The 14,084-nt window shown below is 51.0% G+C and overlaps 1 protein-coding gene across 4 annotated transcripts in view; it reads left to right on the top strand.

Moving 5' to 3' along the window:
• Positions 1-14,084, top strand: part of LOC126520897 (solute carrier family 35 member G1-like) — a 142,747-nt gene that overhangs the window by 77,988 nt on the left and 50,675 nt on the right. Inside the window, exon 1 of one of the 4 annotated variants that reach the window (XM_050169724.3) lies at positions 8,628-8,924. The exons of the other annotated variants lie outside the window; for them this stretch is intronic. The gene's annotated coding sequence lies outside the window, so the exon portion shown is untranslated. Of the gene's footprint in view, positions 1-8,627; positions 8,925-14,084 lie in introns of those variants that run through there. 4 annotated transcript variants of the gene reach the window in all.

Genomic DNA, 14,084 nt, shown 5'->3' with positions numbered 1-14,084 from the left:
AAATGAATAAATAAATAAATACCGCAAAACGACATTCCTCTGGTCAGAATTGAGGCACATGATTCAGCAGCCGAAACGAAGTGTTACGGCTGTTGCTTCATGCGACCTGCAACCGTGGCAACAGTGCGAGCCGGCGTTTCTCGGTGCGCTTTCACGCGGGGCGAACAGTCGCGTCAGAACTGAAGGCACAGAGAAAGACATGCAACAAGAGCGGACACTCCCAGCGGCCGAGTCGACTGTAGTGCACCGAGCGGGTGGGATCCTTTCGGTTTTGGACGCGCGTGTTTTTGACGCCAGCTACTCGGCTCGTTTTCTTTTTCTTCTGCTGCTGCTCAATCGCGTGCAGTCTTAGTGCGGAATCGTTCATTTAAATAAAATGATTTCGAACGATCTTTACAAGCCTCTATCGAATGTGCGTCGCGTGCGATTTCATAAGGCAGACGCAAAACGCCTTGTACATGAGAAAATGTTTATTTTGCTCTATCTAAAGGCTCGTTCCGGGCTTTCTGTGCGTTCATCCAACGTTGTGGCACAAGGTAAGCAGCAGTAGTTCCCGTACGAAGCTCCACCGGATGGCATCAGCTGAAAGAAAGTAAATTAGAAGCATGCGCCATTTTGGTATTTAGTCCTTATAGGAATTGTGCTTGTAGAGGGGAAACGTGCGAAAGTGGTGAATGGGCAACATTACATACAAAAAGCATTTGCGTTTACATATATTGCGTCGAAAAATACCCGACTCCTTCCAAGCCGTACTGTAAATTATGAAGAAAACATGTGATTTCCAAGCATTCCCCCAGTACCGGGCATTATCTCCTGCACTATAATAGCACAAACGGACGGGTGACTGCTCGTTTCCAAAACAACTTGGCCTCAGCCGACGTGCTAGTACGCCACATACACAGAGGTGGCCACAACACAGGCTCTGAGCCAGACCATGCTAAAGGCTCGCAGAATGCCTTCTACTCGCTCTCAAGAGAAATGCGTGGGTGCAAAGCCTGTTTTCATTCGTTCAAGAAGGCAATTTTCGATTTCTTGGTTTTTGAGCTCCTCGGCATTGTCTTTTGCGCGTTTTGCCGGCGCAAGCAACACACTCCAGTGTTATCACGCTTGGCAATCGCTCGTCGCCTCTTCGACGAGCGTGAGTACCGAAAGAAGGTATATGTTGCGGGGCCGTAGAAATCGTCACAAACTTGTCTCACTAAGATTCAGTACACGCCAAGCGAACTGTCACCACGGCCGGCTTGCTTTCTTTGCTAACTGCGTCACAACCCCAGGCGCGGGGAGCGTGCTTGAAAAGTACCCCAAAAAGTAACTAAATTAGTTACAATAATGTTCGGGGTCATAAAAAAGTGCCAAAACTTGTCCCAGTAAGATTCAATACACGCGAAACTGCGTCACACGGCCGAGCTGCTTTTCGCTAACTGTCACAAAGCCGGGTGCGGCGAGCGTGCCCAAAACTACCGAAATAAGTTATAATAATGTTGGGGCTCATAGAAAGCGTCGCAAACATATTCCAGCACGAGTCATTGACTCAAGTTAACTACGCCAAGACGGCCGAGCGGATTTTCGCTAACTGCGTCGCAAGTCTCGGTTCCGTGCCGTAAAAAACCAAAATTGCTTGAAATGCGTCGCAGACTGTCAAACAAAATTTCTCACCTTGCCGTAGTCCAATAGTGCAGTGGTGCCGTGTCGAAGTGCACAAGGAACGCAGAAATACGCCGGGGTCCCAACAAGCACTCTACATCCAAAAGAGACGGGTCGCCGAACAGGCGAACTTCACATTCGCAACCAGCCTTGCTCGCTTCGGTGGCCTGTCTGGCGCATGACGCATGCATCTGTCGCGCCTGGCGTACCGGCACGTTAGCTTGTTGCTGGGTAACGCAAGAAAAATAAGTCGCAAAGTACAAGTTCATTTATACGCAAAACTCCTTAGTTTTAGCGGGAATAATAATAAAAAAATAAAACGTTGTATGTAAGTTCATTTCACATTCTTTTTGTTTTTCGATGCTCGCGTCAATTAACGGATGGGATTAACACTACACGCTGTGCCATGTTTCCTGTTGCCAGTTTTCGCCAAGTGGACCCTCTTGTTAAATTGCTGAAGGATCGTGCTCGTGATTCGGGCGAACCGGTTAATCTTGTTGTATAAGTTTTTTTTGAACACATGCAGGAAAAGACGCGACTCATACGAAGCGCCGGTGCTGCCTGTCTTGTGTCCTGTTTCGGCGCTGAAAGTTATTGAAAGTGGTCAAAGAGAAGTGGAAGATACATCGGGCCTTCCGGGAACACCAGTTGCTCAATACAGGCACGCGGAAGTCAGCCTCGTGAAAAGCTTACGCGAAACCGGGAGTGAGCAAAGTGGAGAGGCACGCGTGAGCCGGCACTTTGGAACGGCCGCCTTTTCGCGGGGCAAATTGAACGTCTATCGAGCTCGGGACGGGAGCACAGCTGGGCTGGCGTCACGCGCGGCCACCGCTGGTTGTTCGATGCGGCCGACATAAAAACGACCGTTTGCGTTAAAAAGAGGCTGAGCTGCCTGCCTGTGGCTGGCGCGGAAAGATGCGCGCGGCCGCCGCCCTTTTATCACGGCGCGCGCACGCGCACGAAGCTCTTGTTTTTGTGCCGTTTCGTGTGCTGCGTGAGTTAGCCCGCAGCACGTGTGGCTCTGAGCGCACCGTGCCCGGCTAAGTATAAACAACGGGCTCGCGTTAGAATCTGTTTATGCTCGCAGTGTAGGAATTAAAAGTCGTCCGAGCCGTATGCTATACGTGCAAGCACGTCAGTGTTACGCCACGAGAATGCGTAGCGTGCGTAAATATTTCCACCCATGGAGGAGAAGAAAGCGGGTTAGCCCCCGAGCGGCCCTGTTTGTATTAATCATATCACGAGAAGCCAACAAGCAAAGATACGGAGGACACGGTAGGAGAAATTACTTGTACTTAATAATTGAATTAAAGAAATGATAAATTAATGGCAATGAAAGTGGATGAAAAAGCTACTTACCGCAGGTGGGGACCGGTTCCACGCCTTCGCATTACGTTACGTTATATAATCGCGCGCGTAATGCGGAGACGTGGAATCGTTCCCCACCTGCGTCAAGTTGTTTCTTCAGCCACTTTCATTGCCATTAATTTATCATTCCTGACCCGCCGTGGTTCCTTAGTGGCTATGGTGTTGGGCTGCTGAGTACGAGGTCGCGGGATCGAATCCCTGCCAGGCCGGCCGTATTTCGATGGGGGCGAAATGCGAAAACACTCGTGTACTTAGATTTAGGTGCACATTAAAGAACCACAGGTTGTCAAAATTTCTGGAGTCCTCCTCTATACGGCGTGCCTCATAATCAGAAAGTGGTTTTGGCACGTAAAACCCCATATTTTTTATATAATTTCTTTGATTCAATTATTAGGTACTAGTAATTTCCCCTATGGTGTCCTTTAGTATCTTTGTTTATTGGCTTCTCGTGATATGATTTCCACCCATGGTGGTGTAATGTGTTTTGCCTGCTGCACGAGCACGTGGTCGGGGTTTTGATTTCCGACCGCAGTGGTCCATGTAGGATATACGAGGTGCTTCACATGTCTCGCGATAGAGCAGTAGTTATTTCTAGTGTGTACGCCTACTTCTTACTTCCATGCTGCAGAACACATTAAGAAACGGCACACTTACGCAAAACTGCGTGTCACTCTGTCCGTTATGTTGGCAGCCAGCATCTTGCTTTCAAGGTCTTTCCGGCTTGCGCCCTTCTGCTTCCACATATCGAGCTTAATATACGCGCAAGCCTGACTCAACGGCGCATCGGTGTGCGATCGGCACACGCGGATGCGCTGACTCGCAAAACGAACGCGGGCCTCGCATGCATGTGTGCCACCTTAGCAGGACATGCCATACCATGCTAGTTCCCGCCGAAGCACTTCTGAGCATACAGGCCGTGCCCTATCGCGTCCGTCTCACGGCCTCTGCTGGCACACTTCTGGCTGGCCCTTTTCTTTCGTATGCGAAGGCCTTGACTCAGGGTTGCACAAGCCAAAACCAGCGTGGGCCGAAATCAACTTCTCTGAGAGCCACAGAGGCCGCACATAGCGAGAAACGTTGCATGTTTTGCTCGCACATCTGTGCTCGGCGTCGTCTCACTTGTCGCTTCCCTCGGTACTTCCTGTGATGTTACGTCGTCAAGGAGGTTCTTATTGAGAGCCATCAAGCAGAATGCTTGCCCACAGACAAAAGTGCTTTCGAAAAGAGCAGTCATGTTTCATGGCCCGGTTCGTAATGCTTCCGCATTATTTTTTTTAAGGGAGGTTTTCACAGAAACCTCTTCGGTACTTGTAAACCCAAGGGACGCGCTGCTCTAGTGTATGCCTTTTAGCTCCGGCTAAAACTGCAGATCGATCAACTGCAGTTGCACTGTGGGGTTGTGCACTGTGCAATTGCACTCTGGCGAAACCCGAAAGATGGTCGTAGACCTCAACATGATAGTCTCGGCATTCCACCAGTCAAATTCACCCCTATGGTGGTCCGCTTCCTGTCGAAGGTGCGCGTCCTCTTGTTTCCGAACGAGCGCCTTCGCGGTGAGTATCACGGTTTAGACAATTGAAGCTTTCGCTTCCGGGTTGTAGCCCTAACGATGGTTCCTATATTTTGTTTCGATTTTCCTTCGAAGGCTGAACGGTCCGTGCTGCGAGACGGACGAAAGACAGCGGCCCCCCTCCCCCCCCCCCTTCCCGCTTCCCTCCAAGCCGGAAGATTGAAACTCACCGCATATGTTCGCGCTCACGCCCCCGTGTCTTTTCTCGAACACGCATCAGGCGCACTCGATCATCTCCTTGTGTAAATCCTTAGACGGCGGCGCTTTATGCTCGATTCGCATTCACGTCAAGCACCGGGCTGAGTCCGGCTCTTCCTCTAATAATGAAAGCGAGCGGTACAGGTTCAGACACACAATATGGCATATGCTTGAATATTGGGACAGAATCAGTTACTGGGAAACTGTCACTCGCTCAAAGGAGCAGATGTAATTATTTGCAACGTCGAGTAACACTCATGGACGCTCCATAAAGGTTTGATTTTTTTTTTTTTTTCTGCTCTTAGGACCTAATCGCTCATGCCTACTGCACCGCTCGGGCAGCCACCCACGATACTTCGCAACATTAGGTTAGCTAGTGCGTGAGTGGCATACAAAGGTAGAGAACTAGGTGGCTCAGTTTGTGGGTGTCAGAAAAGTCTGAACCAGCGTAGACAGTCGTGATCCATAAAATACGTTGGGGCGACTCTGTTGCAACTCAGTGTTTAAAAAGCACGACGAGGAATTTCGCCAATTCGTCTTTTCTGGTGCACTGTAGCTGACCGGGTCCACGGTGTCCATAGCCAGCGCTCACGGCGTGCATACAGCGGAGTCCAGATGCGGAGGCCTCAAGGCTATCCCGAGCACGATGGCTGAGCGGCAGCAGTGTACGGCCGGCGAACCTCAACCGGCTTCCCAGAGCGTTCGTTCGTGTGCGTCTGCGTGGGCGACGAATAAGCCGCGCAAAACTGGGAGGTGTGCCCGCGTACTTGGGTGGCCCCTAGAGGACCATGCGGCTTCAACTCGCAGAAAGAGAACTTCGCAGCTGAAGAACAATTCGTTCTGGTCTGAGATGATGCCGGACAATTTTTCTTTTCATAACATGGTGTGTACTGCTATGCTCTTTCATTGTATACTTCCAATGCAGTTGGCAATGCACATAAAAAATATACAGGGTGTCCGAACTAAATTTAGCCAGAGTTTAAAACTATGTGAATGCCACGTAGCTGGACAGAAAGTAATGTTGTTTGCCGTGGCTTGGAGATATCCGGATTATTTTTTTTATTCTACGTAATTGCATAATTCGTCCTAATTCATTAATAAGCTTCTCAAGTGTTATAATTAGATGAAAAGTGTCAATGAGAAAATTGTAGAGCAACATGAAAAACTCCCGATACAGCTTTCGGTTGCTCAATATGTGCTACATAAAAGACTTTTTCTGAGCGTGAAAGAAGCCCGCAAATACACGCAAAATTGCCGCGCAAGTGGCCGCTCGAGGCACTTTGGCTCCCCTCGAGGTTCCCCCCCCCCCCTAATTCGCTAGGGGGGGGGGGGGGGCGGAGTGAGCGGTTACGTGCTCCGGCAGCAAATGCGTGTTTCGCGACCAGGCAGAAGGGGAACTGACGATCGCGGCTCAATCTCGCGCGCCATATATGAAGGAAAGCGGCGAGGCAGCGAGGGAGGTAGGGAGATGGTTTCTACTCCCGCAACAAGTGCGTACGTTACACGGCGTTCAAATGGATCTGCAGACGACTCATGTACCATTGTGCGCGCTGTGTTTTAGCCGCTCTTGAGTTGAAGCGATAGACAACACGAAGGTCACTTCGCAAAGTTGTTTACGCCATCGTTTCGACAGCGAGTGACCGCGCTCATTGAGTGTGATGTGTTCATGTTTGCCTGTGCGCGCTGGCACCATGCTTGTTAAATCGCTTAGTAATCGAACGTTTCCAAGTTTATACGGCCTATAAAACTACTATCCTTACTTCGTATAGCTGTCTGCTAATTTGCTATCGCAATCGATGCTTCGCCTTTTTACAACTGCTTTTTGTCGGCACACACGTGGTGGTCGCACTCAACTCTTTGAGCATAAGGAAATCAGGATGCACGCCGTGTACCAATCGGGTACACGGCCGGGTGGCAGTACTTTATTGAAGATGCCAGAATTCTGTTGCAGTTTACGTGTTCGGAACGCACGTTGTATTGAGTTTGCGCGCCAGCTTAGTTGGTATACCGAGAACCATGATGGCAATCATGCGTGCCTGAAATGAATTATCCCTTCGCAGACACGCGCTCTGGGGCGGCTTGCACGAACATTTAATAACGAAAATAATGACGAATTTAAGAGCACGGTAAAAAAAAGGGGGGGGGAGGGGCGGGGGGGGGGTAGTGTACAAGTGCTGTTTTTCATGCCGCATGTAGTTGGAAAAAAAAAGACTCCCGTTGTGGAAATACAGCTACAAACACTACGCCATTTCTGCAGCTCAGATTCTAATTTTTATACCAGTTTGATCAAAAGCGGCCGCATAGCTAGGAAGAGCTTGCGCCGTCTTTTTCAAATCCTTCTTGAAAATGGTTTTAAAAAACTCCCGTTGTCGGCGACCTTCAAGTGACCTTGAGCCAAAAGCCAGAGCCGTCATCCGTGCACTCAAACGATAACATCCGGGCAAATTGCGAGAACAAAACAATGTCATCTGGGCAACCAGTCAAAACTTCTGAAAATGTGATCGCTGGCCCCGAACCCTTTGTGCAGGACCGCATTACATACGCTAGTTACTGCCCAAACAAGTTACAAAACATGTTGATACCGAGCTCTTCCTAATGCTTGTTCACAATATCGTTCAAGCTGTAACTTCTAGTACGCTGAAAATTTATTTGTCATTTCCAATGGCGCCGTTCAAAGGCAGATACAGGGCACCATGCACTTGATTTTCATTTTTTGCTGCTGAGCGCTGAACGCCAGCGGTCAGTGAGCTCCACGGCGCGGGTTTTGCGTCGCCTCGAGAGATGGCGCCTCCTTCAGGCGCTCCTATCCGCCGCGGTGGCTTAGCGTATTATGGTGTGGCGCTGCAGGAGGTTGCGGGATCAAATCCCGTCCGCGGCGGCAGCATTTCGATGGAGGCGAAATGCAAAAACCCCGTATCCCGTGCATTGGGGGCACGTTAAAGATCCCCTGGTGGTCAAAATTAATCCGGATTTCTCAATCAAATCGTGCTTTTGGCACGTAGGACTCCAGAATTCATATCATTCTTCTTCTTCTAGCTTAGCAGTGCGCTCTGTTTTTCTGGCGTCTTTCGCTGTCTGTCGTGCGGCCTTCAGCTGGGCAGCGTCCATATGGACCAGTGCACAGTATGGCGTGGTGTGATGTGGCTTGGTGTGGCGTGCCGTTGCGACCATATATTACAGCCATTTTAAGATTGTGGCTAGTGTCATCTCCAACCAACCTGCTTTGCCGGTTGCCATTTCATGCTTACATGTACTCTAGATTACGGGAGAGCCAGCAACCCTTTTTTGTTAACACCTTGGCTAACGTTAGGTGGTATTCATGATATACATGGCTCTCCGCCACGGTACGTCTGACATTGCAAAGTATTCGGGCGGGTCGAATATTTGTCGATGTTCTTGTTTTCTACCGCATTTTCACCTGAAATTTGAAGAATATCCGATGGGCTGTCGGATGTTCGAGTTAAGACTGCGAGCGTTTCTCTTCGTATGTATGTTTAAAAAGAACCGAAGAAAAAATAACTTCACGTGTGCAAAACAAATAGGCAATGGACGATATCCTAATGCATCTCGCCAAAGCCGCACCCCGAAGAGCCGCCGGTGTAAAGTCATCTTGAGGAGGCAGCCGAAGCAGCGGGGCAGAGGAGCCAGGCTTCGTCGGAGGCCTGGGAGCCGTGCTCGTTCCCCTCGGCGTTCATTGCTAAGTGAAACCACGTCGTCCGAGGTGGAACCGCCTTTTCCCAATCCCTCGGCTTTCCCACCCGACAGCACCGCGTTCCGTGCGCCGAGCATTCGCCGCACGCATCGAAAAGGGCGACAGCTGTGCGCAAAGCGCGCACCGCGTGTTCAGTCCGCGGCGGCGGCAGTCTTGCTTCGCTGCCTCGGCTCTGCCTTGCCGCCTGTCGCATCGCAACCCGCCTTCTGTGTTGCGAGAGTGTGGGAGCGCCCCGCACTAGCGATGGGAGGACTTATGGCGTAGGCGGCCGGACGTGCTACAAAGGGCTGTAGCGGTCGCGCGTCAACTGCGGTTGTAACAGATATCATCTACCGGCGGACTGGATCCAGCTGCAGTCGATGCCCGGACGGCGTGCCAGCGGTCTTCGATAGCTCTGCGGCGAGCACTCCGTCGCTACCTTCGCCGGCCACGGTGAGCCCCGGGGTCAGCTTTCTTCAAACCAGCGTCTTTATATCTGGGGCACGAGAGAGAGGGGCGAGCAACTGTCTTCGCCGTGCTGCTTCGATTCCTCGTGGTTGACCTTCGCGTTACTTCTTTACTTACCGCGATGATACCGCACGCACTCGAATACGACTCGTTGTTGATCCCTATATATTATACTTACGGGAAGTAACAATTATTCCGCGAAACTTTATTTTTTATTTCCCCCGTCCACTTTATGCTTAAAATGTGAGGGAATGCATACAATGCGCGGCGCTTTTGTGAATCTAGTACTCTTTATCTTATTGCGATAGCAATTATATAGACTCACTCGGCGCATTTCTGTCGTCGCCGAGATGTTCCTGTAAAGTCCAAGGCCGATAAAATTTAGGTGCCTCGATGTCCTCCTCGCCCGCCGCTCTGTAAAGGATCGAGAGATCCGCGGCGTCTACTACAGCGATGGGCACGCTAATGGCGGACGCCGTAGGGACGGGTTGCCGGCGCTCGTGTGTATCCCCCATTCACGTGCCCAATGCCGTAGTACGACACCACGGTTGTCTTCACCCTGTTCGGGGCGGTGGTCAAGGAGGTCATCAAGGCACTCTATGGGGAACCAGCGCTGGAGATTTCACGATGCCTGCAGCGCCGCCCTGGCGGTCAGAACGTGCACAATGCAGCCGCTCCGCGGACGAAAATTGCTACTGGTAGTGGCGTTGCGTGCCCTGAAAGTCGAAGGAAAACAAAGGGACGCCGACGATACCGTTGCGTATGCAAGTGCCGCAACTAAGTCGGGATGAGGGAGAATGTATCCTTCTGCGTCTTTCCATCTAAACCCTACGAACAAGAACGGAGGCGGCGTTGGATCCAAGCAGTCAGGCGAGCGGAGTAAGTTCCCTTCTTGTAGCCCTGTCAAGCGGTGGCGGGCTGGTTTCTAAATCGAATTTCGCGTGTGTGCTTGGTTTACTCGATAGTGAAGACAGTCAGCCATGGCAGACAGTACCAAACAGCAGAATCTGAAGACGGCATTTCGTCGGAAACAAAATGAGCAATAGCATGCGCCATCCGGCATATGTACCAACCATTTTTCCTTCGAAATACCACCGCCAAGCCCCTTCCAACGCCACCGCACCAAGCGAACGATACGAAAGGCAAATATTATCCATTCATTGCCAAGAATTATGTGGGAGGGAAGCTGCCTTGTAATACGAGTTGTGTGCGCATACTGCCGGCGCACGCGCGACTACGCCGCCTATGTGTTTTTAAAAATGCGCATGCGGATGAGGATTCGGCGCTGAGATGCATCCGGTAACTTTATGTAATTAGTGCTAAATGTAGCCAGCGTCGTTACGGATGCAGCAGCAGAGCACTCAAACCTTTGCTTGCGCGAGTCAGCTGATGAGATAAAGCTTTCTTTTCCGTTGACTACTGTGGCGAAGTAACATCAGAATTTTTTATGTTTAGCCAGATAAATATGGAATGTCTTCAGGCCAACTAATGCTTCCGAAACCATAGCGCAGCACGACCGGAGCCATAGCTGCTAGATTTGCGAGGTAGGCTGCCACGCAAGCATGGCAACGGCCCACGGCGCAAGCGTTAATGAAACCACGGGCTCGCCGCGACACACTGGGAAAAATATATAAAGCTTAAAAAGCTTCTTTCGTCATTTCTTCACTTGATGACGCTAGCTTTACGAAAACTGTCCACTTGAAGCGGCGCGAAAACGGAAACATACGAACTATAATACGGCCGCGCACGTGTGTGTCGTCTGGTCGAGCGGCTGGAATATGCCGCGTTTCGTCGCCAGGGCGGCGTGCAACGCACTCTTTTCGACGCGCCGCCTACCCAGCGCTGGTTCCCCGTACTCCGTTTCATACATCAGGTGCAATGCTGTAGAAGCTACGCAAGAAGTGCGGTCATCAAAGTTTATCCCTCCGCGCGTTCCGTCTTATCTCCGCTGCGCGCCAGTCGCTTCTGCTCGCGCGATCATGCACGTGAGGCTGCCGCGACTGGCTGCAAATAAAAAACAACGAAAAGCAAATCGATATAAAACGTGTTAGCAGCCGAATGAGCACATGCTTTGTTTGCTTCTGAGGGTAAATTCTTATTTACCCGTTTAGAAGTGACCTTACATAAAGAACATTTTCGCAAACATCTATCAAAAGACACCGAACTGTTTGTAAGTGCGAACGCAGCCACTGCAAAAAGTATCTCTAGCCTCCACAGCGTTGCATCTGATGTATGAAACGGAGTATACATAAAACCGTCGCCGCGTGCCCTAAGCTCTATGTGCGAGCGAAAGCATGCGTGTGGAACCGACGATTGCGGCTCAATCTTGCCCGCGCGAAAGGGAGGAGAGCCGGTAGTGTCCCTGTATATATGCTTCCGCATGGAGCATATACAGGAACACTGTAAGCGGGTAGGAAGCGCGCCGTCTTCCGTCGCGCGTGAGGTACGTTGCAAGGCACCGGAGGGAGTGGGGCGGCCTAAAACCCCTGAAACTTCGTAAAGTAGCGGCACTCTTCTCCTCCGCCTTCACTCCTCCCCGTTTCTCCTCTCTTTCACGCTCCCTCCTCGACCGTGGCCCCACCTACACTGCTCGAGCGTAGCAACGGCGCCAACACGCTCCTCGCCACTCCGTAGACGCTTCTCGAGCGAAAATGGCGCTGATGCACGGCGCGAGGGCCCACGTGATGCTATTAGGCCAATAGTGACGCGGCCTCGGCCTCGGCCAGAGCGCGCGAGGGGGAGGCGGCATTTTCAAAGCGTGGCGCTACTTTACGAAGTTTAAGGGCATGGAGGAAGGAAACTGAGGAGAGGCCCTACCCCTTCCGCGCGCTAGGTGATAAGTGTGGAGGAAATGACGTAGTAGGTTCTTCTCTTCTTCGCAGTTTTTTTTTATTTCTTTGCTGTAGCGGCCACGCCTTTCGGGACACAATGGCGGCTTTGTTATGGTTCTGTGCTCTCACACGTGTTGCTCCGTAGGTTTCGTATCGTGGCAAAGGCGCCGTGCGGGCAAGTTTGGGTTGGTCTCCGTGTTTTGTTGCGCTGCGTTATCTGGATCGTGTTCTTCCGGATGTTGCTGTGGCCAGGTGGGACAGGAGGAACTAACGTTCGTGAAAGGAACGCGCATGCAACGCTGTACGCAATGTACCGCGCCACGGCAATGGCAATGGACGAAGGAATATCCGCGGGAAATTTGGCCCTCTTTGGTGGAATCATGCTAATGTGCTATCGCAGGCCAAAAGCGATGCGTTTCAGAGTCTGTACAATGAACGTATTGCAGGTCAGTTATTCCTGAATTTGACAGCGCATATGGTGCATTTGCGGCACGTAGAACGTACGTTATGAATGCATAGTTCGTGTTCAGTTACAACTTGCTTTTGTGCATATTAAAACACATGTTGCTTAACTGTTGCTTGTTCCTCGCAGTACTCGCGACACCACAAAGTCTTTCAAGCAGAGCGCTTTCGAGGTTCATGCACACCCGCACAAGTGTACCTCAATACACGTGCCGATAGAGCGTACGTTAGCAGAATATGTGCATTTTGCTGCCCTCGGCACTGTGCGCCTGCCAGCCGACGCTTCATCCTGGAAGGTGGGAAAGAAGCGGCTGCTTTGACTAATATCTGTGCGCGCGAGAAGCGCAGGGAAGTGAAGGTTAGCGCATGCGCTGCAAGAGTCGGCAAGGCTCCACATAACGTACGCCTGCGAACACATCAAATGGCTGTTCCATATGGTCGCATGTAAGCCGGTTCTACGCGCGTACTGTTCTGCACCGTGCGCCGGCTATCGCAAAACTTTGGTTCCGTCATGCTTCACTTACCGTGGTAAGAAGGCACCTCAGGCCGCAGTCAATGAATCTAAACGCGGAGTCAGAAATGACATCCTGCCTCCTCGCCGGCGCGCTGTCGCAGTGATGCGCGGCCACCCGAAGTTTGTTCAATAAAGCACGACGATTCCTCAAGCGAGAATGTGTTTGTGCTCATAAACTCCAAATGGATCGCAAATGGGTCGGTGCGTCGTCCGTGTCTCCAGTGCGTTCTTGCAGTGCAGTGAGAATGCGTACATTTATTCCGTGTCACCAGACGTCCAGCTCGCAAGACCTATAGCCCAAGCAGAGAAAAGTAAGTAGAAGGCAGCGATAATGGTGACCTTTTTTTAAAAAACACGTGAAAACTGGGCAGCGGCCGGTACCTGCGGTTTATGAGAACAGTTCAGCAGTTGGCTGGCCTTATAAGGCATGTTTATTTTCATAAAAGCCGGTAAATTAAAGCAGCTGATTCGACCTCACGGCCCAATTTGCGCAGTCCATTATGAACTTCTTTTAACATGACTTCGGCAACGGTAATGCAATGAGACATCGCGATTGTTTAGTATTCCTGCGGAGCGAGCGCGTCCGAACCCCGGTTACGCGCAGCGCGGCGTGGTTTCGCGAGAAATGTAAAAAAGAGAGGAGAGCTGGCCCGATAGGCGGAGCAGCGCTAACTCATGAGCAACGCTCATTAGTTAGCGCTCATGAGTTAACGCTCATGAGTTAACTCATGAGCAACGCTAACCTCCGGCTTCACTTTAGCTTCACAAAGAGTGACGTCAGGGCCTCTCCTGAGTTTCCTTCCTCCATGTTTAAGGGGCTTCAGGGCGGCCTTCTACCCCGCGGCTGCAACTGCGCATGTGGCAGCCAAGCCAATATACCTGGTAGCGAAGCTTCCATAGGAGCCCATACGTTCAAAACATGGCGGTCCATCGGCGGTTCATGGGGCTTAGCGCCATCTGTATGTGGTGGGAACACTTTCGGCGGAAGAAAAAATAATGTGACGCCATGTCCGTTAAAAGCAGAAGTGACGTCATTTTGTTTTCGAAGGCGCGAAATTTGTTTTGTTGGCTCGCCTTTGAACCTATATGCTCAAATGATCCGCCATTCGACGTGATGGGCGTTTCGAGCTTTCAGCGCGGAAAGCGATGCAGGAAAAGGCCAGTTGTATGGTTGTCGAAATCGCATCCCTGCACAGAACATACTTCTTTGGAGGCCGACGAAAACTTTAAGTGTAGAGTGCTGGTCCTATCGTCGGAAGCCAAGTTCGTCGGCCAGCACAGTCGCACGAAAACAACTACACAATTATCTGGCGGTCGTAACTCATTACTTTTGACTGA

Source organism: Dermacentor andersoni, chromosome 3 (assembly GCF_023375885.2).
Source record: "Dermacentor andersoni chromosome 3, qqDerAnde1_hic_scaffold, whole genome shotgun sequence".
NCBI classification, from domain to species: Eukaryota; Metazoa; Arthropoda; class Arachnida; order Ixodida; family Ixodidae; genus Dermacentor; species Dermacentor andersoni.
Note: the sequence above shows the minus strand (reverse complement) of the source record. Positions and strands in the feature narration are given on the sequence as shown.